The following is a 27,411-nucleotide window of genomic DNA, read 5'->3' on the forward strand; positions in this document are numbered from 1 at the left end:
TTTTCTTTCTTACATTTTTTCAGATTTTTGTTAAATAATACGGGGTTTATTTTCACGTGTTTAGGAAGGAACCTACATATTTAAATAAATTAAAGTATTACATTTAATTAGGTTTTAATGGTAATTCATTGGGGGGGAATACAAATAATTTTAGCTTTTAACATATTTAATTGTTTAGTGCAGTTTCTCAAACGACCACACACAACTTGTAGCTAGTTTTATGTTTGAAGGAAGAAGAGTTACTAATGAGTGCAATTTTATCATTGAGCTTTTGACCTTAAGTGTGGAAAAATTCCAGAATATGGTGTAAAATCTAGAGGAAAAGTCAGTAAGTTATGTGTGATTCTTAAATGTAATTGTTTTAGTGCTTATAATGCAATCTACAATTAAATAATCAGGTCAAAAATGAACATTGCCTAGTGAAAAAATGTAAGATTGAGAAGTCTTAACTGGTTGTCCATGAGACTCATGCCAACATTTAATAATTAAAAAAAAAATCCTGGGAGACATCAAAAAAAAAAAAAAAAAGACTTCCTAAAGAAGAAATCAGATAGAAATCAAGCGTAAAAATCTAAGGCCTTGTATACTATAATAGTTTGTCAAAACTCAAGATTCAGGATTACAGTTGAGAATGTTGGGAAAAAATGAGATTCAAATTGTGGTAAAAACAAATAAAAAACAGTAAAACAAATCATCCATCTGAGGGAAAGCACATGCACAGTAAAACCGCCTCCCGGGACTGGTTGCATAGCAACCAAAGAGGGCTGCGGTAGCAGGAAAGGTCTAAGCAAGGAAGGCAGCAGGTCAGCGGTCCTGAAGTGGCAAAGGAATTTCCACAGAACAGGGCAGCAGCAGCATTTCTGAGAAAAATTACTCGACAGGAAGATCCCTGAGGTTTTAAAGGAGAATGCAACTATGGATACAAACCAAAAGAGATCTACTTGCTGAAACATCTCTCTTCACATTTCCCAACATTTTATTCCACGTCTAAAAAGCCAAAAGAAAAAAATAAAATAAAAAGAAGGAAAATAACCATTTGATATTTTCAATATCAAGTAATACACACACATACACAGGCCTGGGATCACTGCATTTGGAATCTATTCAATAAATACTTAATAGTATTCTACTGTACTTTATTGCAATGGGAGCTGTACAAAGAAATATAAGGTATGCCCTGCCCTCCCCTCGAGAGGATTGTAACATAATTGGGAGAATAAGGCTCCAACAGGTGCGAAGTTTGAATAAGTGATAAAAGGGAAAGGGGGCCGGGCGCGGTGGCTCACTCACGCCTGTAATCCTAGCACTTTGGGAGGCCAAGGCGGGCGGATTGCCTGAGCTCAGGAGTTTGAGACCAGCCTGGGCAACACGGTGAAACCCCATCTCTACTAAAATACAAAAAATTAGCCGGGCATGGTGGCGTGCGCCTGTAGTTCCAGCTACTCGGGAGGCTGAGGCAGGAGAATGGCGTGAACCCGGGAGGCGGTAGCTGCAGTGAGCTGAGATCGCGCCCCTGCACTCCAGCCTGGGCCACAGAGCGAGATCCATTTCAAAGAACAAAAAAGAGAGAGAGAGAAAGGAAAATGAACAAACATGCATGGAGTGTTCTGTGTACTGTGCTAATAACTTTTCATACGTTTTTTCATTAATCTTTATAATTATTATTCGCATTAGTGTATTTTTAACCGTGTTTTGGGTCATGGATACCTTTGACAATCTGATGAAAGCTATGTGCCCTCTACAGAAAAAAATGAAAAGATGTACACATAGAAAATATTGTTTACAATATTCAGGAGATTTGAGGACTTGCTGAATTTCATCCATGAATTTCAAGTTAAGAAATTCTGCTGTTAGACTTATGGACCATTGCTCTCATTAATTAAGGATAAAAGTGAGCCTAGCAATTTACCTGCCTAAGTTACTCTATAAAGTCATACAGCAAGTAAGTAATGGATTTGAGGCTCAAATGCCTCTTTTATTACACGTAAGAAATCTCTCTAGTTAATATGTCAAACTATACAAGGAAATACATATAAAACTTACTTATAAACATTGCCTTGAACATTGCAGAATGTATTAGAAACTTTGCAAAAGGCTCTAGAGTATCTCTAGGATATTGTTACTGTCTCTTTGACAGATTGCCTCTTTTCCACTAGAGCTTTCCTCTATTAAATATTGATGAAAGGGCCAGGTGCGGTGGCTCACGCCTGTAATCCCAGCACTTTGGGAGGCCAAGGCGGGCAGATCACGAGGTCGGGAGTTCAAGACCAGCCTGGTCAACATGGTGAAACCCTGTCTCTACTAAAGATAGAAAAAATTAGCCAGGAGTAGTGGTGCGCAACTGTAATCCCAGCTACTTGGGAGGCAGAGACAGGAGAATTGCTTGAACCGAGGAGGCGGAGATTGCAGTGAGCTGAGTTCATGCCATTGCACTCCAGCCTGGGTGACAGAGTGAGACTCTGTCTGTCTGTCTATCTATCTATCTATCTATCTATCTATCTATCTATCTATCTATCTATCTATCTTTATATCTATCTATGAAAGCTTTCTGGAAATTTTAATTACACGTTTTTGAGATCAGTATCTGTGAATGCTTTTTTCCACTCCAAGCATAAGAAATGCATATACACCAGCTCAAGTAGGTAAATCAGCCAATTAATTAAAGAGTATTAAAAATAAATATAAAGGGATATTTTATGTGAGAAAAGGAAATATGCCATACCTGTAACTAAGAATGGAAGAGCTATAAAGGGACCAAGAATCCTTCTCTCACACTTTCCTTCTTGTAATTCTGTGGCTCTCATCTCTGCTCCTCTGAACCCATGTTGAACAACAACTGAACTTAGCTCCCAAATAATCTTTGTCTCTATTATAAACACCTGGCATATCTTTATAATCTCCTTAATTCCAAGTTTTACTCCAATATCCGTAAATAGATAATTTTATTTGTTCATTCTGGGTCAGTTTTCAACTCTTGTCTAACCAGCTATCCTTAGGGAGGGGGGGAAATCAACTAGTAGAAACATGATGCTAGGGACCCATCCTGTGTGTGTCTAGGAGATGGGGGGCATTGACTTCAAAAGGTTTCTATGAAGAGCCAGATAGAAAACATTTTAGGGTTTGTGGTCCAGATAGTCTTTGTCGCAAATACTCAAGTTTTGTTGCAGCACAAAAGCAGCCAATGCATAAGCAAATGAGAGCATCTGTGTTTCAATAAAAAGTTTATTTGTGGGGCCAGGTGTGGCAGCTCATGCCTGTAATCCCAGCACTTTGGGAGGCCGAGGTGGGTGGATCATTTGAGGTCAGGAGTTCGAGACCAGCCTGGCCAACATGGTGAAACCCTGTCTTTACTAAAAATACAAAAAATAGCTGAGCGTGGTGGTGCGTGCCTATAATCCCAGCTATTTGGGAGGCTGAGGCAGGAGAATCACTTGAACTCAGGAGGTGGAGGTTGCAGTAAGCTAAGATCATACCACAGCACTCCAGCCTGGGTGACACTGTCTCAAAAAAAAAAAAAAAGTTTATTTGTGGTCATTGAGGGTGAATTTCACATAACTTCACATATCACAATATATTATTCTTCTTTGGCTTGTCTTTCCCCAACTGTGTAAAAATTTAAAAACCATTCTTAGCATGCAAACCATACAAAGTATGCCATATTTGGCTCATGGGTCATAGTTTGCCAACTCTTGGCTTAGCACAAGAAGAGCTTACTTCTTCCTTATAAAGTTTTTGACGTGCTCTCTTCCATCTAGTGACTTGGAGATCCATAATTTCCTCATCTTTCAATGTCCCTATTTCAGCATACAGCTCCCAAAGTCACTGCAGCAAGGAGAAAGGAAGAATGAAAGGAGAACACGTACACTTAACTGTCTTGACCTAGAAGTGATACACATTACATATTATTGTTCACAGTTCATTGGCCAGAAATAGTCATGTGACTGTAAACTAATTACATGGGAATTGTAGAATGTAGGGCAGCAGATAAGCTTTGTGGTGAGTAGCAACTATCTAGCCACAATATTAAACCAAATGGTGGTCAATAATTTATGGCTATCAATCAAACTTCTTCCAAGTTTTGCATTCCTCTTTATTTATCATTGTACAGCTAGATGCAAACAACTTCAGAAAACTTTCACCCAAATAATATTATTGTACAAACTAAAGAATTCTGGCCAGGGATGGTGGCTCACGCCTGTAATCTCAGGACTTTGGGAGGCTGAGGAGGGCAGATCACTTACGATCAGGAGTTCAAGACCAGCCTGGCCAAAATGGTGAAACCATGTCTCTTCTAAAAATACAAAAACTAGTGTGGTGGTGCTCACCTGTAATCCCAGCTACTTGGAAAGTTGAGGCACGAGAATCGCTTGAACCTGGGAGAAGTTGCAGTGAGCCACTGCACTCCAGCCGGGGTGATAGAGTGACACTCTGTCTGAAAAAAAAAAATAAAGAATACAGACATAGTATAGTAAATTTAATTAAAGTTTAGGACAGAATTCATTCTCATTTCTTAAATTCTTTGGTAGTATATTCTAAGTTTATTTTTATTACTACTTTATAAAATGCCAGAATCTGTTCTTTATGCTCATCCTATCATTGAAACACTCCACATCTCCAGCTCATTAAGATGATTAGAAAACATCTTCTATTACTCAGTTCTATATACCACTCAAAATGCCCATGCAGGCTGGGGCATGGTGGCTCACACCTGTAATCCCAGCACTTTGGGAGGCCGAGGCGGGCGGATCACGAGGTCAGGAGATTGAGACCATCCTGGCTAACACAGTGAAACCCCATCTCTACTAAAAATACAAAAAAATTAGCCGGGCATGGTGGCGGGCGCCTGTAGTCCCAGCTACTCGAGAGGCTGAGGCAGGAGAATAGCGTGAACCCGGGAGGTGGAGCTTGCAGTGAGCCTAGTTCGCACCACTGCATTCCAGCCTGGGCAACAGAGCGAAACTCCGTCTCAAAAAAAAAAAAAAAAAAATGCCCATGCAAAAATTATGTTCACTTTTATCATGTAATAGCTCCTATATTTTTCCTATTAATTTATGTTAAACTTTACCTTCTTATTTGATTAATTTAAATTTTTAATCTGCCTGGTAATTAAAGTTCTCCATCAATTGTTGTCATCTCACTTATCATCCCAGTATACAACTTTAAAATTACATAGCGCACTTCTTTACCATCTCTGTTCATTCTTCATTTATTTCTCTGTTGTTCTACTATGTAAAAACCTTCTTCCCACCACTGTCATCACCTTCTGACATTACTCATCTTACATTTTATTCAAATAAAATTTTATATTTCTCTGCTCTCTGAAGTCCTACTGGATTAGCTGAACTTTATGGAACCTGTTCCTAATCTTGATTTCCTCACACCATTGAGGATCTGAATCATACTATTATGTACTTACTGTTATAGTGACAGTGACGTGCAGTTTTATGTAATTTCTTTAAATCTTATTTTTGCATTTAGATTTTAGTCTTCTAAACGACAGAGACAGTCTGTTTCCTATTCAACACAAAATTATTACATAAAATTATTTTTGAAATTCATCAGTCATCATATAAGGGGAAACAAAAAGACCATAAGATATTTTAGTATTTAACATTTTCAGAAATAAAAATATTATTAAATGTTATTTACACATATTGCTGAATTTGAGAAGAATTGCTTTTCATGAGTCGGTTACTGAAAAATGCAATCTAGAAGACAGATGGTCAATGCGTTATGGATGTATTCCAAAAGCATTGATAATCATTTAGTTTAAAGCTTTACTCACAAGCAAGAGCCCAAACCTGTCTCTGCACCATTTTTTGGGGAACATTTTGCAGCATCGCACAAATATTAAAGATACAACAGACATGTCATTTTAAAAATGAAGGGTTATAAAAATGAATAGGCACTCTTATTCATGGATTATTTTCGCTTTCTTAGGAAGTAAAGTTGTGATCAGAATTATTCATTTCGTACATAGAGAAGACAAGAGTTACAATGAGGTGTATCCAGATGATAGCTTTTGTGAGAAGAGAAATAGCCCAGAAGGGAAAGTATAGATTATAGTACAAGGAGGATGACTTAGTAGCCCAGCAACGTGCTGCAGAATCAGGGGCTGTAAATTGTAATTACATCTTACAACGGTTAGTGCTTTTCCAGCTGAGAGCTCAAAGTATACCCAGGCTAACAACTTGGTACCAAACCGAGTCATTCATCCTCAGTTCAGTTGTCTACAAAATGTAGATGAAGTAATGACGTACTAACAATTATACAGATAGCTTCAACATAGAAGAGAGATGAAAAGAAATTAATTCAGGATGTGAGCAAGCCTGGTGACTCAATATCAAAATGAAAGAAACAAGAAGAAATATAGGAAATACAAAAAAATCCTGCCTCTAATTCTCTCTCTGATTTCTAAAAATTATCTCAAATTGCTTCAGAAACTCATTTCAATGACTTCTAATCATGTAATTTCAGAAACTGTTAGCTTTCAAACCTCTTAGTCCAATAGAAAGTAGTTTCAAGTTTTATAAAGAATCACACAGAGAATGCCTTTGAAAGTCATTTTAGATTTGCTTAAAATATAGACCTGCTAAGAGAAACATTTTTTACAAGAAAAATAAAATACTGATTTTAAATATAAACAAATACCTCCCATTTTTGCATATTTGTGCTGTAGCAAATGAAAAGCACTGAATTTAGGACAAACACAAACGAAGAAACTAGGTTAAAACTGACATTGATTGACTCCATACCTTTGTTTCCTTGCTTGTTTTTAAATTATACATTGGGTCGAACATCTTTGCATATATTAAATCATTTCCAATATTTAATCATGGTGAGGGTGATGGAATGTCTTATTCATTTACTCAACATTTATATATTAATTTACTGGAGTTTTAGTTTCTGCCCAAATTAGGGATCCTTCCTTCCATACTCTGGCCAGGAATTACCATAGTTCTTTTCATCACAATGAGAAATAAATTATAGACAACAGAAGACAATAATCTCTTTTAATAATAATGGTGAAAGCGTATTTAAATATTTCCCTCACTGTTTTCTGGCCTTTATCTGGATATTTCCCTCACTGTTTTCTGGCCTTTATCTAAAGGCGAGAAACTTCATGCATTTATATTATCTTGGGCTTCAGAACCAGCATACATTCTCATAAACAGGGTTCAGAGAAAGAGCAAGAATTTGCCTATTTGTCTACAACTAAATCCCTATAGGTTCAGACTGCCTTTCCAGCAACCCCAGGTGGCCTTCTATTCCATCGTTGGAGCTTATCAACCAGGACCATGATCTCCCTCAGGTGAAATTCCACCAGATCTATTATTTCACTTAGAGAAAAGGGGACAAGTCTCCTCTTAAAAAAAGAGCATTTAAGACTGAGAGGAAATTATTTGAATACAGGTGCAAAGTGGGAATATTTATGTTTGTGATGTTTGAAGACCAGTAGTCATTAGGTTTTGTGTAAAGGAATGTTATAAGCATTGGTTAGGAAAGTAGGTTCACACCATTTTTTAAAAGACCTTAGATGCCAGATTGTGACATTTAAAGTTTTAGCTCCCCAATAATGGGGAGCCACTGATGGTTAACGAGCAAAAGGAAACAACACAAAAAATGGGTACATTAAGAGGAAGTTGAAAATACATAGGGTAGATTGGAGGTTTAGGAGACTAAAGGAAAGAATAGTTAGGAGCTATTTCAATAGCAAATAAGTGGAAAAGTGGTTTTTTTTTTTTAAAAAAAAGGAAGATAAATACAAGAAATATTATACGTAGGAAATCAAGCAACTCAATATAATTTCTTTCCAAACCCTTAGGAGAATAATGTAACCCACTTTCTTCATTAAGACACTAAACATATTTAATCTTTTAACACTTTACAGTCATAATTTAATACATTGAGTAGTAAAAAGAATTATTAAAAAAACTGACATAGAATGAATCAATTTTCCTAGTTTACTTCAGTGATTTTTAAGTACTGTTTATAGTCTTCACATTTTATTTAGTCAAAATAAAAACAGAACCAGATGATTATGTTCCCTATAGCTGAAGGCTTGGCAAATTGTCATACAGACTGGGTTGGTTTTCATATGGCTTAGATGTTTTTGAAGGATGGATAGGGTAAAATTTTACAACCTCTTTGAGCTCTATAAATCTGTGAAACTCTAAACAAAAATATCACGGAGCATTAGGAAGAAAAGAACGAAGAGAACAAGAAAAAAATAACCTTGATTTCATTCAGTAAAGTTCATCTTTAGCATATTCCTTTTGCTAATGCAAGAAAATGAGGAAAAGGAAATTTATTTTTTAAAGAGAGAAAATAAAGAGCATTTAAAGTAAGATAGAGAGTGAGCTTTCCAGTTTGTGCTGGCTAAATCCAATAACCATTTTCAATTTAACACTGAAGGCAGATTGTATCTTTTAAGTCCTGTTTTTGTATTCTGTACAGTGATGAGCATGTCTCTCTCTTTAGTTGTCAGGATAATGAATGCTAATCTGAAGATACTCTAAGCTTTTATTTTTCCAATGCATTCACCTATGCCTTCTGTGTATGCCTATTCACTGTAGTTATCAGTCTTATAGTCAAGCGATGATGCATTTCATTTATAAATGTTGAAGTGGAATTAAGCTTTATAATGTTAGCTGGGAGTGAGAAATCTCCTCCTGGTAATATCATGTCGTAAGAAAGCACTGACTTTCCTGATGAAATTTTATAGATGGTTAATGTTCTCATTTTCTGGTGTTTTCACCATTTTACTACATCTGACATTTTACTAATCTTTTATATTTGTATTGCTTTTCAAAGATTAGATAAGACAAAACATCATAGAACATCTTTGTCACCTTGGAGTAGACAGGTTTCTTAATCAGGGCACCAAAAGCATTAAGCATGAAAGAAAAAAAGATAAATGAATTACATTAAAATAAAAAAAATTCTCCAAACAATATCTTTAAAAAGTTAGGAAAAGCAACCCAAAAAATGAAAGCAGATTTTATATATATATATATATGTTGATATGTTTATATATTGATTATAATATATAGGTATATATAATATATAATATATATGTGTATATATATATATTTGAAAAAATATAAATAAAAACAAAAAACCCTGATAGAAACATGGACAAAAGACTTGAACAGATACTCCATAAAAGAGGATATTTAAATGTCCTTTAAATCTGTAAAAAGGTGTTCAACTTTATTAGTTATTTTTTTAAAATGCAAGTTAAACCACAGGATGCCATCAAGTAACCACCAAAACGGGCAAAGGAAAAAGGCAGATAATACAGAGTGTCAGCAAGAATGTAGAGTAAACTGAACTCCATCCACCACAAGTAGAAGTGGAAATTGATAAAAACCATTTTTGAAAAATGCTTGGCAACATCTTTCTCAAGAAGAATACATGAAAAGCTTATAGCCAGTAGGTCCACTTCTGGGTGTTTCCCTAGCAGAAATGTATACCTATGTTCACTCACCAAAAGACGTAGAAGAGTGATCAGTGCAGCTCTACCCAAATGACCGTCAACAATAGAGTGGACAATACATTCTGGTATGCACATCTAGTAGAAAGCAATGAGACTGAAAAATCTGAAACTGCAATAATAGTGACTCAAAATCATAATATTGAGCAAAGGAGCCAGGTACAAAAAAATTACAGTATATGATTCCTTTTATATAAAATAACAACATAAGCAAAAATAATATTAGTTGTACGTGTCAGGATAATGATTACCTCCCATAGTGGGGAGGGGTGGAGAGTGTTTCTCTTTGGAAGGAAACAGGAGAAACCTTCTGGAGTGTCACTAGGGTGCCACAAATAAAGTATGAGAGTGAGTATCCCCACTCTCCTGTTACTTAAAAACATAATTAATCTCACTCTCTTGTTACTTAAAAATGTAATTAATCTTTTGAATTTTGGACAGTGTGATACACAAATCATGATTTTAGTTCATTTCAGTTAGAATGGCCCAGATTTATAATGAGGTTGAGCATCTTTTAATTTATCTTATTACCTCCTCTTTTGAAAATTTGCTGTTCATGTAATTTGACCATTTTTCTATTAGGTGACCTGTTTTTACTTTCTTTAATTTGATATTGTTCTGTATTAATTATGGAGGTCAATCTTTGCTCTGATTTATAGTTTTCATTTAAATTTGTATGTATTTAAAATTTTTATTTATCAATCTTACAGTTTCTATGTTTAGTGTATTGCTTAGAAAAACTCTTTAGATTATAAAGATAATCCATTATAGTTTCTTTGTATTCATTTCTATGTTTTTATTTACTTAATCTATTTGGATTTATTTTTGTGCCTGGTATGACATAGATATCTGATATCTTTTCCCTAAATGGATAGCCAATTGTACCCATACTATTCCTTAAATAGTCTGTCATTTTTCTACTGATTTTAAATTCTACCTTTGTCATAAATAATGTTTTCATATTATGTTTTCATATATATCTTTCTTTTCATGCTGAATTGTTCCACTGTGAAATTTGTAGATTATGCATCAATGCCACACTTTTACAAGTTATTCTAGTTTTATGGTGTGGTTTGATATTTAATAGAGAATTAGCAAGGGAAAGCTAATTATTCTTTTCCAAACCAGCTTTTAATTCTCATAAAAATACTTTTGCTAATGTCATATTCATTGGCCTTATGTTTATAGATGAATTTAGTGAAACTTATCCCTATAATGTTAAATTATTTCAATACAGGAAGTTAGTCTCTCTCTATTTCTCTCTCACTGTCTGTTTTAATTGGGTCTTCTTTTATGTCCTTTAATAAAGATCAATACTTTTCTTCATGAATTTCTTCATGTAATTCTTCTCATTTCTTCATGCTCATTTCTAGTTGAGTTTGTACATAGGGATTTCATGTATTTTTGTTGCTATTAGGAATATCCATCTTACATAACATTTTAATCTCATTGGTTACTGAGGGTTTATGGATCTATTTATTTAGCTTCTCTAACTGACCGAGATCAAACCCACACTCCTGTCTTTACTTAGCTATTCCATGTGACTGACTTCAGGGCCTTCGCACCCTGACCTGACTGTAACTATTATTCAAGCCAAGTTCCACCTCTACCCACTCGTCCTACACATCCTTCTTAGACTCCTTGCCATTTTCTCCCATGTCTGAATCAATGCTGCATTTGTCTCAGAGCCATTTGTTTAATATTTAGCATATTACCAAGCTACATGATTTTACAAATATAAATAATGAAGAAATAGTTTTAATAACAGAATAACAGGGAAGGGGACCTGAAAAGGAAAGATTCAACAAAGAAACAGAGCTGTTTCCTGGTGCACACCTTCTCCTGAGCTCACCCACCACAACTCCCACCTTAGGTAGCAATTTTAAAATTATAGTTTTTTATTTTTATTTTCATTTATTTATTTTTTTTGAGACAGAGTCTCACTCTGTCACCAAGGCTGGAGTGCAGTGGCGTGATCTTGGCTCACTGCAACCTCCACCCCCTGGGTTCAAGCAGTTCTCTGCCTCAGCCTCCCGAGTAGCTGAGATTACAATGTGCCCACCACTATGCTTGAGTAATTTTTTGTATTTTTAGTAGAGACGTGGTTTCACTATCTTGGCCAGGCTGATCTTGAACTCCTGACCTCATGATCCACCCGCCTTGGCCTCCCAAATAAAATTGTTTTTTAAGGGCCCCACCTTAGGTAGCAATTTTAAAATTATATTTTTGGTGTCATACTAACACATGTGACTTTCAGTGGACAAGGAAGAGTTGCAAGAGAAAAGTTGTTTCCTAACATTGTAGTTTGAAAAATTCTGTAGGAGGTATGGCTGAAGACCAGTAGAGAGAGTGCTTCTACTAGTTCCACCGTGATCAAATCATCCATGGCTAAACGTCTGTGAGAAATCAACCTGCAGATATAATGAAATAATTCAGAGTCTGAAGCTTTTATTGTATTGGCTGACTTTCACTTCAGTCTACTTTTGGGGAAAATTTTCACACTATTTTATAAATAGTGAGAAAATTTATGTAAAATATGAGTTTATGCAATAAAATAGGAGAATATGCACAACAAAATTGGGTGATAGTCATAAAATTCTAATTAGCTATGTTTTCTTTTCTTGTGGCATTTTGCATTTTTAGAATTGAATGGGTGGTTGATCCTATTCCTTTAAACTAGGGTCTTTTCTGACCTTATTTTGAGGTTCAGGCAATGATTTCTCTGTTTCTGTGAATTAATTGGGCATTTATACCTGAATTGCTACAAAACATATAAGTTCTTATCTCTTGATAGGTTTTGGGGGCAACAGAGTCAATAAAATGTTTGTCTCAAAAGACAGTGATCTGTGTACCAGGATTTAAAGTAGATCTTTCAAGGTGGAAGACAGAAATTGGGTAAAGTTTGTGACAGAGCATTTTAGGCTTGATGGGTCCATTGAGGGGGTCTTGAATAGAATGTTGATAAATTGTTGTGTTATATAGCAAGCTGTTTGCCCAGATGAGCAAACTTTTCCTAGACAGATGGGTTTGCAAGAATTTTCTAATGTAAACAGAGACTTTAAAAAAATTGGTTTAATTTTCGAGTGTAAACAGAGACTTTAAAAAAATTGGACAAGCATTTTTCCAGAACAAATAGTCGTTATGTTGACACAAGTGTTCTTAGTTCTCAATCCTTATCGTTGAGTTGTTTTCAGGCAGGTGATGTTAATTCACATAAAGCAGTGTAGCTGCAATAAGCTAACTAAATAAGGCAAATTTGGAATATAGAGAATATTGAAAGATGCTGAAAAATTTGCTTGTTCTTCTGAGTGTTAAATTTAGTGTCAGGATAGTGGACATTGCTACTATGAAGCTCTTTGGCAATATCGGAGCCCTCTTCAGTTTGTTCTTGGGCTTCCCTGTCTCCCAGATACTCAGCTACTTGTTCTGCTTTGGCAGTTAAAATATAAACCTACTCCATTTGGGCTGTAGTGTTTCTGTTCCCTGTGGCTTCCAGTGCCACATCTAGAGCCACTGGCTCCTACCAATACTTCTAGGCAACACATCACAGTGCATGGGATTCGTCTTCCCCAGAAGATGCCGAAGTGGCCAGGTGACACAACCTGGAGATGTAGGAGAGAGTGAACCTTCATGGTAAACCTCAAGGAGTGATAGAAAGAGAAACAGATTGGATCCAGCAGTAAATCCTCCTTCCTTGCTCTGACATACTATTTTGAGGCATGGTACAGATGTCTGGAACTCTCTTACTACACTGAGCACATATATTGCTGAGTGGACGTCTTGGTCCCTTTGAGCTTTCTGAGAATCGGTGGTCAGCTTGATGATGCATCATTGTGCATTTGCTTTCCATCTTTGCCTCCCTCATTTACCATTTTAAAAATTCTTACGTCCCAATAAAGCATTTTCCTTCCCAATAAAGGGTTTTCCTTCCCAATAAAGCATTAGTATTTAAGCCTTGCCTCAGGTTCTATAATATTTTCTAGGAAACCTAGGTTAATACATTAACCTTAAGCTACTAAATCTCACAGTCCTCAGTTTTCTTGACTGTAAAATGAAGGGATTTACCTAAATTATTTCTATGATCCTTTTCAGCACTGATATACCATTACTATAATTTAGCCACTAAAATTTTTGTGCAAAGAAGTATGATAGGAAGCTGACTCTGGTAGCACACACCGTCAAGATTGTTGGAAGTATAAGGAAAATAAACTAAAGCAATCTGGGGAGAACAGGTACTTGCAAAAAGGGCTGTCCTGGTCTGATGACTACTATAACAAAGATGATTTAATCATGGCTCTCAGAAAAGTCACTGAAATTGCAATATTGTAAAAATAAATGTAGAAAGGAAGATTATGTAAAAATTCATGGAAAACACATGACTGATGCTGACAGAGTCATTGAAAAAAGGTGGGCTTCATGAATTCATTAATTCATGCTGACCAGGACATGCTGTCTACTTTGCTGCCAGACCACTGAACTCTAAGGGAGTTCTAAATAGGGAATAGCCTATTTTTCATATTAAGAAATTCCTTATTGAACAATGAGAACACATGGACACAGGAAGAGGAACATAACACACTGGGGACTGTTGTGGGGTAGGGGGAGGGGGGAGGGATAGCATTAGGAGATATACCTAATGCTAAATGATGAGTTAATGGGTGCAGCACACCAACATGGCACATGTATACATATGTAACAAACCTGCACGTTGTGCACATGTACCCTAAAACTTAAAGTATAATAATAATTTAAAAAAAAGGAAATTCCTTGATAGCTCAATGGCTTCTAAGAAAATTGAATCCCCAGGATGTTGATTTGGGGTCTTCCCAGCACACATAGTCTGTATATGCCACTGAATAATGAGGGTTAAGTTTTGGGTAAGGAGGGAGGTGTCCAAAAAGATCTTCCAACTAAAAAACTTCCAGTGGCAGCCACAGGGCATAATGTAGGCTTTTTGGTGATAGGTTTAGAATGTCTATCTGAGATGCTGCCCTTCATTCTCTACATACGGTGACATAGAATTCCGATGCTCAGAGATGGAAAGGGTCTCAGATATCACCTAATTGAGCCCCTTCACTTTACCAGTAGGGAAAAAGAAGCCCCGAGAAGTGAAATAACTTACACAAGATTACACAACTGGACAATGAATGACCGTAGAAAAAAATGGGTTGCACAAACTGTTTTTTCTCCACATTTTACAAAAGAATCAAAGTAAAGCCAATGTTCTGTAAAAAATGCACAAACATACTAATATACCATGGTGGGGAAGTTTTTACTTCCTCCAGTAACAAAGGCTTCTTTACCATCGAATTCAGTTATAGTCCATAGATAATATTAAGTATGAACAGTATACTTTCTTGTCCCTCTGTCGTCTGGAACTTTGCAAATAGACAAATCTTTACCACTATAAATATATGGCAAAACCCGTGATCTAGTTAGGGTCTAATGTAATGAATTAAAATAGAGAAGTCCACACTGCTTCTCAATTGGCCAGGTCAGCCCCACACCATAGATCATCTATTCAATGAAATGGACAAGCAGGAACTGCCCTTGTGAAGTATAATTAGAAAGAAACAGATTTGTCCCTGGTTGACTTGCAGTTCTACTACTGTGTCTTGATGTATTATGAGGTAAGTATGTTGTGCTAATAATTACCTCTTTTTCCATGAGTAAGCTGTAGCAGCATTGATGTAATGGGTTATGCGATACTATTGAAGACCTGAATCTACCATTCCCTGGTTTTTATTTCAATGTTGCATACATCACAAGGTATTGAACTACCTTAATACTCTCTATCCTCTATTAGGGTAATACTCAGTTCATTCACTGAGTTACTCATTCGATAGTAATATCTCCATCTTGTGGAAGCCACAGCACAATGAAGATTCAAGGAAAACAAGGCTCAAAGCACATAGTGATGTAGTGTAAAAATAAACAGCAAGATAAAATACTTTCAGGAATCACTGTGTAAGAAAATATTACATATGACAGGTACAGATAAAATAGAACTCCTATGGAGAGTTGTTAGGAGGGAGATAACATTTTCTCACTGATGGGATGAAGAAAAGTAAATGAATGACTTTCAACATAGGCCTTGAAGAATTGGTGTGATTTGAATGACTGCGCAGTAGGTATTAGGGTAAATGATATAAAGATATCTTATGCACATAGAATGCACCACAAATGTATAAGGGCTTAAAAATTCAGACTAGTAAAGGAAATTAAGGTCAGAAAGGCAAATTGAGGCTGATTTAAAGAGTATTAAAAACTAATTAAAGGAATTTTAACTTTATTCTGTAAGCAATCTAAATTCATTGAAGATTTATGAGCAGGAGGATATGATTTGGCTGGGTCCCCACCCAAATCTCACCTTGAATTGTGATAATCCCCACATGTCAAAGGCAGGGCCATGTGGAGATAATTGAATCATACTGTTTCCCCCATACTGTTCTCATGGTAGTGAATAAGTCTCACAAGATCTGATGGTTCTGTAAATGGGAGTTCCCTGCACAAACTCTCTTGCCTGCCGCCGTGTAAGATACTTTCCTTATACTTCCAACAATCTTGACTTTGCTCCACCATCACCTTCTGCCATGATTGTGAGGCCTCCCCAGCCACGTGGAACTGTGTCAATTAAGCCTCTTTCCTCTATAAATTAACCAGTCTCAGGTATGTCAGGTATGTCTTTATTAGCAGTATGCGAACAGACTAATACACAGGACATTAAGGTAATTAGAACTTTTTAAAAAGAAAACTTAATCTGGCACAAGTATGTAAAGAAAAAAGTTGAGGAAGATGTGACGGTAAGAAGTAGACCAGTAAGGAGGCTACTTCAGTGGTATAGTCTAGAGGTAAAATATGCCAGAGTGAGGAGGAGACTGACGGTAGAATGCTAAGAAGCTGGTGTGAGAAAAGATCAGATGGGAGTAGTGAGAGAAAAGAGAGCCAAGGCCTATTCTTGGGGAAATTTCCACCAGTAAGATACAAGAAGAAGAACACCTAAGGAGAAAAAGAAGGAGCAGAGGAAAAGCAGAAAACTGGAGGGCTTTGGAACCCAAGAAAAAAGAGAGCCAGAAAAAAGGATCAGTAGTGTCAAAGGCCAGGAGAGATCAAGCAAACGAGGCATTCTCACTGTGACTAAGCAGCAATGACAGAGCAAAGGGTCACAAGGAGATGTTGAAAGTGTCCATGCAGAGGATTTGGATATATTCTTTCCAGAAGTTTGGCTGTGAATAGTGGTGGTGATATCAATGGGTACAACCTTCTGGAAGAAAATGTGGCCAGCCCACATGCTTAAACTCTTTACACAGGACATGTATACTTTGATGCAGCAATTTCATTGTAAGGATGGTGGCAAAGATTAAAATATATAATACTGAGGAATTGTTAATTTATAATACATTCATAAAACAATACTATTAATAGATAGGCACTAAAGTATGTCTTTTAGCAAAGTTTAGCACTTTTTCTGCAAAGGCCAAATAGCTTTATGGTACAATCTCCATCACAACTACTCAACTCTGTTGCTAAAACTTTGGTTTATATGTAAACAAATAAACATGGCTGTGTTCTAATAAAACTTGGTTTACAAAAGCAGGTGGCAGGCTACATTTGACCTAAAGGCCATGGTTTGTCAACCCCTTTGAAGAATATGTAGTGAGTTGAAGACAATATGACAATTTAAATAATTACAATTAACCATGTGAGAAATGATAGGCTTTCCAAATTAGTGAAATAAAACATGGCATGTGTGTATGTGTGTATACCAGTCTTTTAAAAAAGTGTATCTTTGAATATTGGCATCACGGTGAATTTTATTTCTCTTTAATGCCTATTTATATTATCACATTTCCTACAATAACTATTTACTCCTTTTTTGTAATCAGGAAAAAATGCTATTTTTATATAAAATTTTGTAGTAAGAAAAGTAAAATGAGATTACAACTGAAATGGTACCTTAAATGATGGTTCCAAACTGAAAACCCAGCAGGTCTTCATCGTTGGAAAATTCCATTGATACATGAATTCTGAATTAATGGTGCATAACTTTAAAGCCTTCTCCATGAGCTGTGTCTGTTGGGGAATTTGCAGTCTTGGCAAGGCTAATCAACACTTGCTAATTATCAAGATCAAGTTTTTTCTTGTTGTTGTTGTTGTTTTTCTCTAGATGAAGTCTTGCTCTGTCACCCAGGCTGGAGTGCAGTGGCACGATCTCAGCTCACTGCAACCTCTGCCTACCGGGTTCAAGCGATTCTCCTGCCTCAGCCTCCTGAGTAGCTGGGATTACAGGCACACACCACGACGCCCGGCTAATTTTTGTGTTCTTAGTAGAGATGGGGTTTCACCATGTTGGCCAGGCTGGTCTCGAACTCTTGAACTTGTCTTCTGCCTGCCTCAGCCTCCCAAAGTGCTGGGATTACAGGCATAAGCCACCAAACCCGGCCCAAGATCAAGTTTACAAGGACCATCTTCCTAACAAGGTGAGAAGATAATGTCTATGATAGCACTGGCATTGGTATTTCAGAGGTGTTCACATGCCGAACTCCTCCTCCCTACTACCATCCTAAAAACTTTCAGAGCTTTCTTTCTGTTTCTCATTGTTCCATGTTATTCCACGAACTTGCTGCTTTTAAAGCCTTTGCACATGCTCTTTCCTCTGAGTGGAATAGGGCTTTGCTCTCTCATTTCTTTTTAGAGAAGGTAAAAATTATTTGTTACCTACAAAGGATTAATACAAGATACACGTAAGAGTTAAAGTATAATAATATAAGGAATGCCCGTAAACCCAAGAATTAGATCATTAGTAATAAATAGATTGCTTGTCGTGCTTTACTATCCCACCTGGGAAGTAATCACTAGCCTAATAATCCCCTGCTTTTTTTGAATACATACTTTTATCCCATTTGCGTGTATGTTTAACTTGTTGTTTAATTCTGCTAATTTAAAAAATTTTTCTATAAGCATTGTATCGTATTTATTCTTCTGGGATTTACTTTATTAGTTAACATCATGTTTCCAAAATTTGGTTGTGTATAGTTTAAGGTTCTACATTTTTACTGTTGTATATTATTCTACATTTTTACTGTTGTATATTATTCTTTGTGTAAAAAGAGTGTTGATGGTTTATTTAGTCTCTTTTTCATGGGTATTGGAATGTTTGAGTTTTTATTACTCAAATATTGTTCTCATGAGCATTCTTGTGTATGTCTCTTGGGTATTACTCCATGAGCAGAATTACTGGATTATAGGATATTTGTTTTAATTTCTTTCATAACATTAGGATGAATCAGACTTCCTGTTTCTTTTGAATCTGTTTTGGTAAATTATATTTTTCTAGGCATTTGTCCATTTTCAAGTTTCCAGATCTATTGGCATGAAGTTGTCCATAGTGTTCTCCTGTTACTTTTATCTGCCATTATCTGTCTTTATTGTTTTTTAAATTTTAATCAGGCCTAACTGGCATACAGTAAACCACACATATTTAAAGCGTCTAATTTGCTGGGGGTGGCAACCATGGGGATGTGCTTCTCACATCTTCTACTGCTAGGAAAGTGAGCGAATGAGGACACCAACGCTGGGCTCTGAATCCATTGCTGTGTTTGTGCCAGGGCCACAGTTCCCCAAGGCTGCTTCTTCCACCCAGGGACCAAGTGCAGTAGGGAACTGAGATAGGCCCATTCCTGCAAGAGGCAGCACTCTCCATCAGCCTTGCCAACCTTTCTTAGAGCTCCACTCGAGTCCATGACCTTCCTGTCTTCCATCCTGCTTTCTTCACGTTTCTCTCCCCTACACTTGGGTCAGTTCTGCCACCTGTCTGCGGGCTCTCCCAGCCTTCCCTGGATGTTTCCTCCAACTCCCTTGCAGTATATTACCCCAGTAGATCTCTCATGATCTGGTCCTGTCATGGTATCTGTCTGCTTCTGTCATGATATTTGCTTCTTGAGGACTCCACTTAACACCGACACAAGTACACTCTGTGAAAGCATCACCACTCTCGAAACAATGAGCACATCTATCAGCCATTGTTTCCCAAAGTCTCTTCTTGCCCCTTTGTAATCCATCCTTTCTTCTACCCTGTCATCATGCAACAACGGATCTAATTTCTGCCACTATAGATTAATTTCCATCCACTGGTAGTTCATAGAAATGAAATCATACAATCTGTGCCCTTTTAAAAATATGGTTTTAAAAATTCAGCATAATTATTTTGAGATTCATTTACATTGTTGCCATCTATCAATCATTAATACCTTTTTACTGCTGAGTGGCATTTTACTGTACAGATATGCCACAACTTGTTTATCCATTGTTATCCATTATCTAGTTTGCTTATTATATAAAAATCTCTTGATGGAGATTAATGTTGTGTTCCATTTTCAATAATCATGATGAAAGTTATGATAATGGAAACTAAACTGAAGTTAGTTAGTTTAAAGTGAAACTAATAAAAGTTAAAGTGAAACTGAAGTTGCTAAGAAAATTCACATATAAGTCTTTGTATAGTTTTTACCTTTCTTGGACAAATACCTAGAAGTGGAATGAACAGCTGGAGCATATGAGAGATGTATGTTTAAATTTTTAAGAAACTGAAAAGCTTTTTTCTAAAGTGTTTTTAAATGTTTTTTGTGCCTTTTCTCTCTTACATTACATAAAAAAATAACTTTTGTCTTTGTTGATTCTCAGTACTATTTCTTTCTTTTTACTACAGATTTCTTTCTTATTTCATTGATTTCTTCTCTAATATTTACTATCTCCTAGCTTGATTTTCTGCCTTATTATTTGCTAATACAAGAATTTAAGACCTGGAATTTATCTATCTCTAAGTGTACTTTCATGGAATTCCATATGTAGTGTTTTCTGATTTCCAATTATTTTAAAACTTATGTTGTGATTTAGGTTTTGACCTATTAATTTTTGAGAAGTGTGGTTGTATTTATGAACTGTACAGGAAAGGTGTATTTATCATTTTGATATGAAATTTCATATATATATATATATATATATATATATATATATATATATATATGAAATTGCACTCTGGCCAAAGAACATGGCCTCTGTGATACTGATTCTTCAGAAATTTTTGTGGTTGGGCATGGTGGCTCATGCCTGTAATCCCAACATGTTGGGAGGCCAAGGCAGGAGGATCCCTTAAGCTCAGGAGTTCAAGACCAAACTTGGCAACATGGTGAAACCCCGTCTCTACAAAAAAATACGAGTTTTTGCAATTTGAATTATGACCAAGCACATGATCAATTTTTTTTTTTGAGTCAGGGTCTCACTTTGTCATGCAGGCTGGAGTGCAGTGACATGAACACAGTTCACTGCAGCCCCGACCACCCACACTCAAGCAATCCTCTCACCTCACCCTCCTTAGTAGTTGGGACTACAGGCACGCCCCCCCATGCCCAACTAATTTTTGTATTTTTTATAGAGATGGGGTCTTGCCATGTTGTCCAGGCTGGTCTCAAACTCCTGGGCTCAAGTGATCCTTCCTCCTTGGCCTCCCAAAGTGCTGGAATTACAGGTGTGAGACACTGTGCCAGGCCGATCTATATTGAGAAATGTAACATGTTTATATGAGAAGAAGATACATTCTTTGTTTTTCTTCATATCTACTAAATCAATATTTTTTTATGTTGGGTCTTTTCGATTTTTATAACCATTTTATTGGCCTATTGATAAGTGAGAACTCTTTGTGTTCCTATTCATTTTTGCTCTACAAATTTTCCAACTATTCTATTCATGACATAGAACTTTCTCTTCTTGATCAATAGATCTTGAGATTATACATGTCATCCTAAGACATAATGATACACTAAACTTTTCATCAGCATATAGTCATCTTCTATATTCCTATAATGTTTCTATCTTACTGTCTCTTTAATCTGATACTAACAAGCCATATCAGCTTTATTTTGGTTAGTATTTGACTGGTTTATATTTTACTTTATTTTGTTTTTGTTCATTCAAAATACCTGTGTTCTTATGCTTTAAGCAATATCTCTTGTTGACGATATAGAGCTGTATCCTTTTTTTAAAAAAATCAAATCTGATAATCTTTGTCCTTAAAATGGTGAGTTTAGGATGTTTATTACTATGGATATTGATCTATTTGTACTTGTTTCTTTTGTGTTACTTTTGCTTTGTAATTGTATGACTTTTTCTAAGCTGATGCATTTTAAGGAATTGTTGAAGTTTATTGCATTTATGTTCATCTAATTTTATTTATTCCTGTCATTTGATTGAATGCATTCAGTGTAGATTTTACTCTTTCAGTGTTTACCCTCAAAGTTTTATCATGCATATTCTCTTTAAAAATTTGAATAAACCTAAACATCTCTTATCCTTCCAAACAATAAAATATCTTGGAATAATTTAATTTGCAAAACTCCCTTTCTATTTGCATGCGATTTAATTCTTCTTTCTTAGCTCCACAAATTAGACTTCATTGTCTGCTTTTCCCCCCATGAATATACAGCATAATTATAATTTAATTTGCGTATCATTCTTTATTGCATCTCTGATATTCTCCTTGAATTATTTACCTATTTATGATCCTTTAGAAATTATCTTACATGGTTCTCTTTGTGTTATCACATGTGGGTGTTTATACACCCACATTTTTAAATCTGTAAAAGTCTTTGCCTCACCCTTATTCTTAAAGGATTTTTTTTTCTGGATATTCAATTCTACATTGATCCTACTGTCATTTGACTTCCACAGATGCTGTAGAGGAATCTGATCTAATTTTAATTTCTTCATAGGTGATCTGTATGTTCCCACCACTTTTAAGAGCTTCTGTCTTTGATGTTAAGTAGTTTCACTATGATGATTCTAGCTGTGAATTTTTGTTGTTATTGTTATTGCCATATATCCTGCTTAGTGTATGTTGTGTTTTCTAGATCCATACAGATTCTTTTTAAGCTTTGAAAATTTAGATCCATTATCAAATTAAATGTCGCTTCTCCACTTCTTTAATCTTTAATTTTGGGCTTTTCACTAGATGTATTTTTGAGTTTCTTATTCTATCCTCTATATCTCTTAATGTCTCTCATTTTCTACGTCCTTATCTCTCTATATTGCATTCTGGATAATTTCTAATGATATATATTTCAACTCATGTAGTCTCTCTTCAGCTAAATCTACTATGTTATTAGGTTGATGGATGTAGATATTATTTCAACAAGTATCTTTTTATTCTATGAAACACCATTTTTCCTCAAATGCATGATTATTCCTGGATTATTTTTGCTTCATTGGTCAGTTTATCATCATATTCCTTATTTTTTAAGCATGAAATACACAGCTCTTCTGTATTCTGTACCTAGTTGTTTCAAATCTCAGTACTTGATCATTTAAATATGGTATTTTGAACATTTGAGTGATTCTCTCTTATTGTGGCTTTTTTGTACATTTGGTGATATTTATTTTTATTTTTGTTTTAAGTTCTGGGGTACATGTGCAGGATGTGCAGGTTTGTTGCATAGGTAAATGTGTGCCATGGTGGTTTGCTACACCTATCAACACATCACCTAGGTATTAAGCCCAGCATGCATTAGCTATTTTTCCTAATGCTCTCCCTCCCCTCACCCACCCCACAAGATGCCCCAGTGTGTGTTGTTCCCCTCCCTGTGTCCATGTGTCCTCATTGCTCAGCTCCCACTTATAAGTGAGAACATGCAGGGTTTGGTTTTCTGTTCCTGAATTAGTTTGCTGAGGATAATGGCTTCCAGCTCTACCCATGTACATGCAAAGGACATTATCTCATTCCTTTTTATAGCTGCATAGTATTCCATGGTGTGTATGTACCACATTTTCTTTATCCAGTCTATCATTGATTGGCATTTTGGTTTATTCCATGTCTTTGCTATTGTGAATAGTGCTGCAATGAATATACGTGTGTATGTATCTTTATAATAGAATGATTTATATTCCTTTGGGTATATACCCAGTAATGGGATTGCTGGGTCAAATGGCATTTCTGGTTCTAGATCTTTGAGGAATCCTCACACTGTCTTCCACAATGGTTGAACTAATTTACCTTCCCACCAGCAGTGTAAAAGCATTCCTATTTCTCCACAACCTCGCCAGCATCCGTTGTTTCTACACTTTTTGATAATGCCATTCTGAATGGCAGGAGATGGTATCTCATTATGGTTTTGATTTGCATTTCTCTAATGATTAGTGATGTTGAGCTTTTTTTGTTTGTTGGCTGCATGAATGTCTTCTTTTGAGAAGTGTCTGTTCATGTCCTTTGCCCACTTTTTATTGGGTTTGTTTGTTTTTTCTTATAAATTTGTTCAAGTTCCTTGTAGATTCTGGGTACTAGACCTTTGTCAGATGGATAGATTGCAAAAATTTTCTCCCAACCTGTGGTTTGCATTTGGTGATATTTAATTGTGTATTAATACTTGATTTTAGTTATTGGGAGTACTGAGTTTCTAAGTTGGGAATTGGAAAGAATTCCTCCAGAGAGAATTTTTTCCTGTCAAAAGAAGGACTTCAAACCAACACCTATCCCCAGGATACCTTCATGCATATTGCAGATGACCTAAAGACCAGTTTGCAGAGAGAAGAAATGCTTTGAGCAACCATCCTGGGGTAACCCTGCCCTTTCCAGGCACCCATTCCTGTCACTTGCCTACAGGCTGCTCCTTATTATCCTGGCATGGGCTTATGTAATTAGTTTTGTGTTTCTTATTTGTTTCATATTCAACAAATATGATATCCATGGGATATCCATGGAGACTTCTTTGGTCACCTGTGAGAACACTGCTATTTCAGAGAGAGAGTGTACTTGCATGAGATAGTGTGTGTTTTAAGGTTTTTGTTCCTGATAGTAAAGAGGAAGTTGAATACCATTATTACAGTTTAACTGCAGATTAATAAATCATAACTAAATTTAAAAAATGAAATTGAAAGGAATAGAAAAAATTAGTGTGGATTGCAGGGAGTAAGGGTTAGTGTCATTGTTAGAAAGTTTTGTTTAAATTTTATATATGTTTATGTTTGCATGGGTACGATAATTTAAAATATTTGGTATATATTTGTGGTTACAAGAAGGTTTGCAAGCTATTGGTTTAGAAGTCTTCCTCTTTTGCCTTCCTTTTTTCACCTAATTAACTCTCTCCCATCTTTTAAATGTCAGCTCAGATGTTACTTGCTAAGGAAAGCCTTCATCATACTCTGACAGATTTGGTTCTATTGTCAATTGCTTTCAAGAGTCATTTCCCTTTACTTTCAAGACTTCACCTCAGGTTGTAATTGAAATTTCACAGTGATATTGTTTGATTGATGTCTGTTTCCCACAGCAGACTGTGGGCTCCATGAAAGTAGACTGTCCATAGCTTTGTTCATCCTCATATTCTCAGTGCCTAACACACTAGTTGAAACATAGTAGGCACTTAATAAATATGTGTTAAATAAATGAGTGTGTCTTCTCATGAAATCTTCCCATATGATCTCATTTTAGTGATACCAGCAATATTGGAACACCCCATGGGGTATGATGAGCAGACTGAGGGCATCTTCTTTCACTAGATGTGCAAGCTCTTCTGTGAATTAACTCTTTAAACCACAAAAGCACATTCCTAGTTTTCAGAAAACTGGGACAGTGATTGAACACAGTTGGAATAAAAAGGCTTCCGCTATTGAAACTCACAGCAGCTCAAAGTAAAATTTGACAATTCATTTTTTTTGAGACAAAGTCTCTCTCTGTCGTACAGGCTGGAGTGCAGTTGTGGGATCTCAGCTCACTGCAACTTCTGCCTCCCAGGTTCAAGCGATTCTTGTGCCTCAGCCTCCTGAGTAGCTGGGATTACGGCCATGTGCCACCATGCCTGGCTAATTTTTTTTTTTTTGTACTTTTAGTAGAGATGGGGTTTCACTATGTTGGCCAGGCTGGTCTTGAACTGCTAACTTCAAGTGATCTGCCTGCCTCAGCCTCCCAAAGTGCTGGGATTACAGGAGTGAGCCACCCGCACCCGACCGAGAATTCTTTCAATAATGACCTCCAGTTTAGCCCTTCTAATAGTGTGAATGCCAGGTACACTAAATGGTAGAAATATGAACTGGGGTCTTCCCAGAAACTTTCTGCTACAACTTCTTGTGAAGGCAAGAGAAGGCTTAGCTGTAAAGAAGCAATAAGGCATATTCACTACACATCTTTTAGCAATTATTCTGCAATCATGAAAATTCTGAAGAATACCAAATAACTTCAACACTTTTAACAAAGAATTCAGTGAAGATGAAAGTGTTTTGGAAAGTAGATTAACTAATTATTGATATACCACAACTGTTACAGTAGGTAGCTAGTCAGGCATGAGCGGGGCAGGAGAGCCTCTGCCTCCCTAGGAATATCAGGCAACCATCAGGTGATGGCCAAGCAGTTATTACACTGCTTCTCTAAAATAATAATTGGTCACTGCTAGTGTGAGGGATAGGCAGTCTCCCAGTAGAAAAACCTGAAACTGATGATCAATAGGTTCCTGATAAGATCTCAGGAGTTGGGCGAGTGGGCTCAAGCATGCACATTAAGAGGTAAAGTGACGGAGTTGAACTGTTCCTCGTAGGAACATTCAGCTGGTAAGGGAAGAACGCCTCAAGTGAGTATGCATACAACTCCAGTAAACACACTGTGCACAGGGCCCCTCCCAAGTGCTAGCAGGCCACTGTGCATGCAGACAGCCCACCCCAAGGCAAGAATCAGGGGAGAAAGGAAACAAGACCCCAGAAGTATGCCAACATATAAAACCCCAAGTCAAAGATCAAACTGTGCACTTGATCTCCCAAGCCACTTGCTTGGCCCTCTTCCAAGTGTACTTAACTTCCTTTCATCCCTGCCCTAAAACGTTTTAATAAACTTTCACTCCTGCTCTAAAACTTGCCTTGGTCTGTCACTCTGCCTTATGACCCCTCGGTTGAATTCTTTCTTCTGAGGAGGCAAGAATTGGGGCTGATGCAGACCTATATGGATTCACCACCGCTAACATAACCATATTCATTTTCCATCATGTTTTTATGACAACTAAAAGCTATATTATGATGATGATGATGATGATGATGATGATGATGATGATGAAGTTCCTCAAAATGGGGCTTTGTTATGTAAATAATGAAAAAGTCACTGATGGCAACTGATGAGATTATTTGTGGCCATTTTTTGGTCTTCATTTTCATAGACTTTAGAGAATGTGTTTTCAAGATATTCTCAAGGTGACCTTTCCTTGGTAGAGCATACCTTGCATGCCATTAAATATACAGACAAACTGGGTATGACTCCTTCAGTCTGATTAGGAATTTTTGTGTAGAGCTCTCCTGTCTATGTACATTTCCTGGACTCTACTTAGCCTATTGGCAAAGGTGCTCTACGCTATGTGTTTAAAAGCATTTATATTAGATGACACTGCTTTAATTTATATTACATATAGTGAGGCAAAGTCCATGTTAAGTCCTTTCCTTGTGCCATTATAAATGTTTAATTTGGTTCAGGACAGGAAGGCTACCGAAGTTATATCCAAACAAAGCATATGATGTATTACAAGGGAAGTCTGATGTGATGAGGATGCCACCTTGGTCATTTTTAAAAAATGCTAGTTACATTAGAAAGCATAAGACATGCACTTTAAATCTTTTACCTCAACTTAAAATAGACAATGTTAACTTATTTGTCACTCTTTTACTATGAATACAAGTTCTTTCCTTTGAGTGTGTATGAGTATCGAGTGTCTATAATTTCTAGTTTTAGTTCTTTTAAGTGGAGCAAGAACACAAAACCCTTGCAAAGCCATCTGAATACATAATTCTATATTATTTTTGTTTGTTTGTTTTCAGACACAGTTTCACTCTCGCTGGAGTGCAGTGATGCAATCTTGGCTCACTGCAACTTCCACCTCCCAGGTTCAAGTAGTTCT

At 36.4% G+C, this 27,411-nt stretch overlaps 1 long non-coding RNA gene across 2 annotated transcripts; it reads right to left on the reverse strand.

Moving 5' to 3' along the window:
• Window positions 1-451: 451 nt before the first annotated feature.
• LOC129137846 (uncharacterized) lies at window positions 452-26,520 on the reverse strand. 2 transcript variants are annotated; one of them, XR_008540688.2, is made up of 6 exons: window positions 26,386-26,500; window positions 17,453-18,214; window positions 5,417-5,514; window positions 4,326-4,432; window positions 3,715-3,822; window positions 452-987 (listed from the first exon to the last, which is right to left on the reverse strand). It is a non-coding gene; the product is annotated as an uncharacterized LOC129137846 (long non-coding RNA). The 2 variants fall into 2 exon arrangements; XR_008540687.2 differs by lacking the exon at window positions 452-987 and having other exon boundaries at window positions 3,506-3,822; window positions 26,386-26,520.
• Window positions 26,521-27,411: the final 891 nt, after the last annotated feature.

The sequence above is a fragment of the Pan troglodytes genome, chromosome 17 (assembly GCF_028858775.2).
Source record: "Pan troglodytes isolate AG18354 chromosome 17, NHGRI_mPanTro3-v2.0_pri, whole genome shotgun sequence".
NCBI classification, from domain to species: Eukaryota; Metazoa; Chordata; class Mammalia; order Primates; family Hominidae; genus Pan; species Pan troglodytes.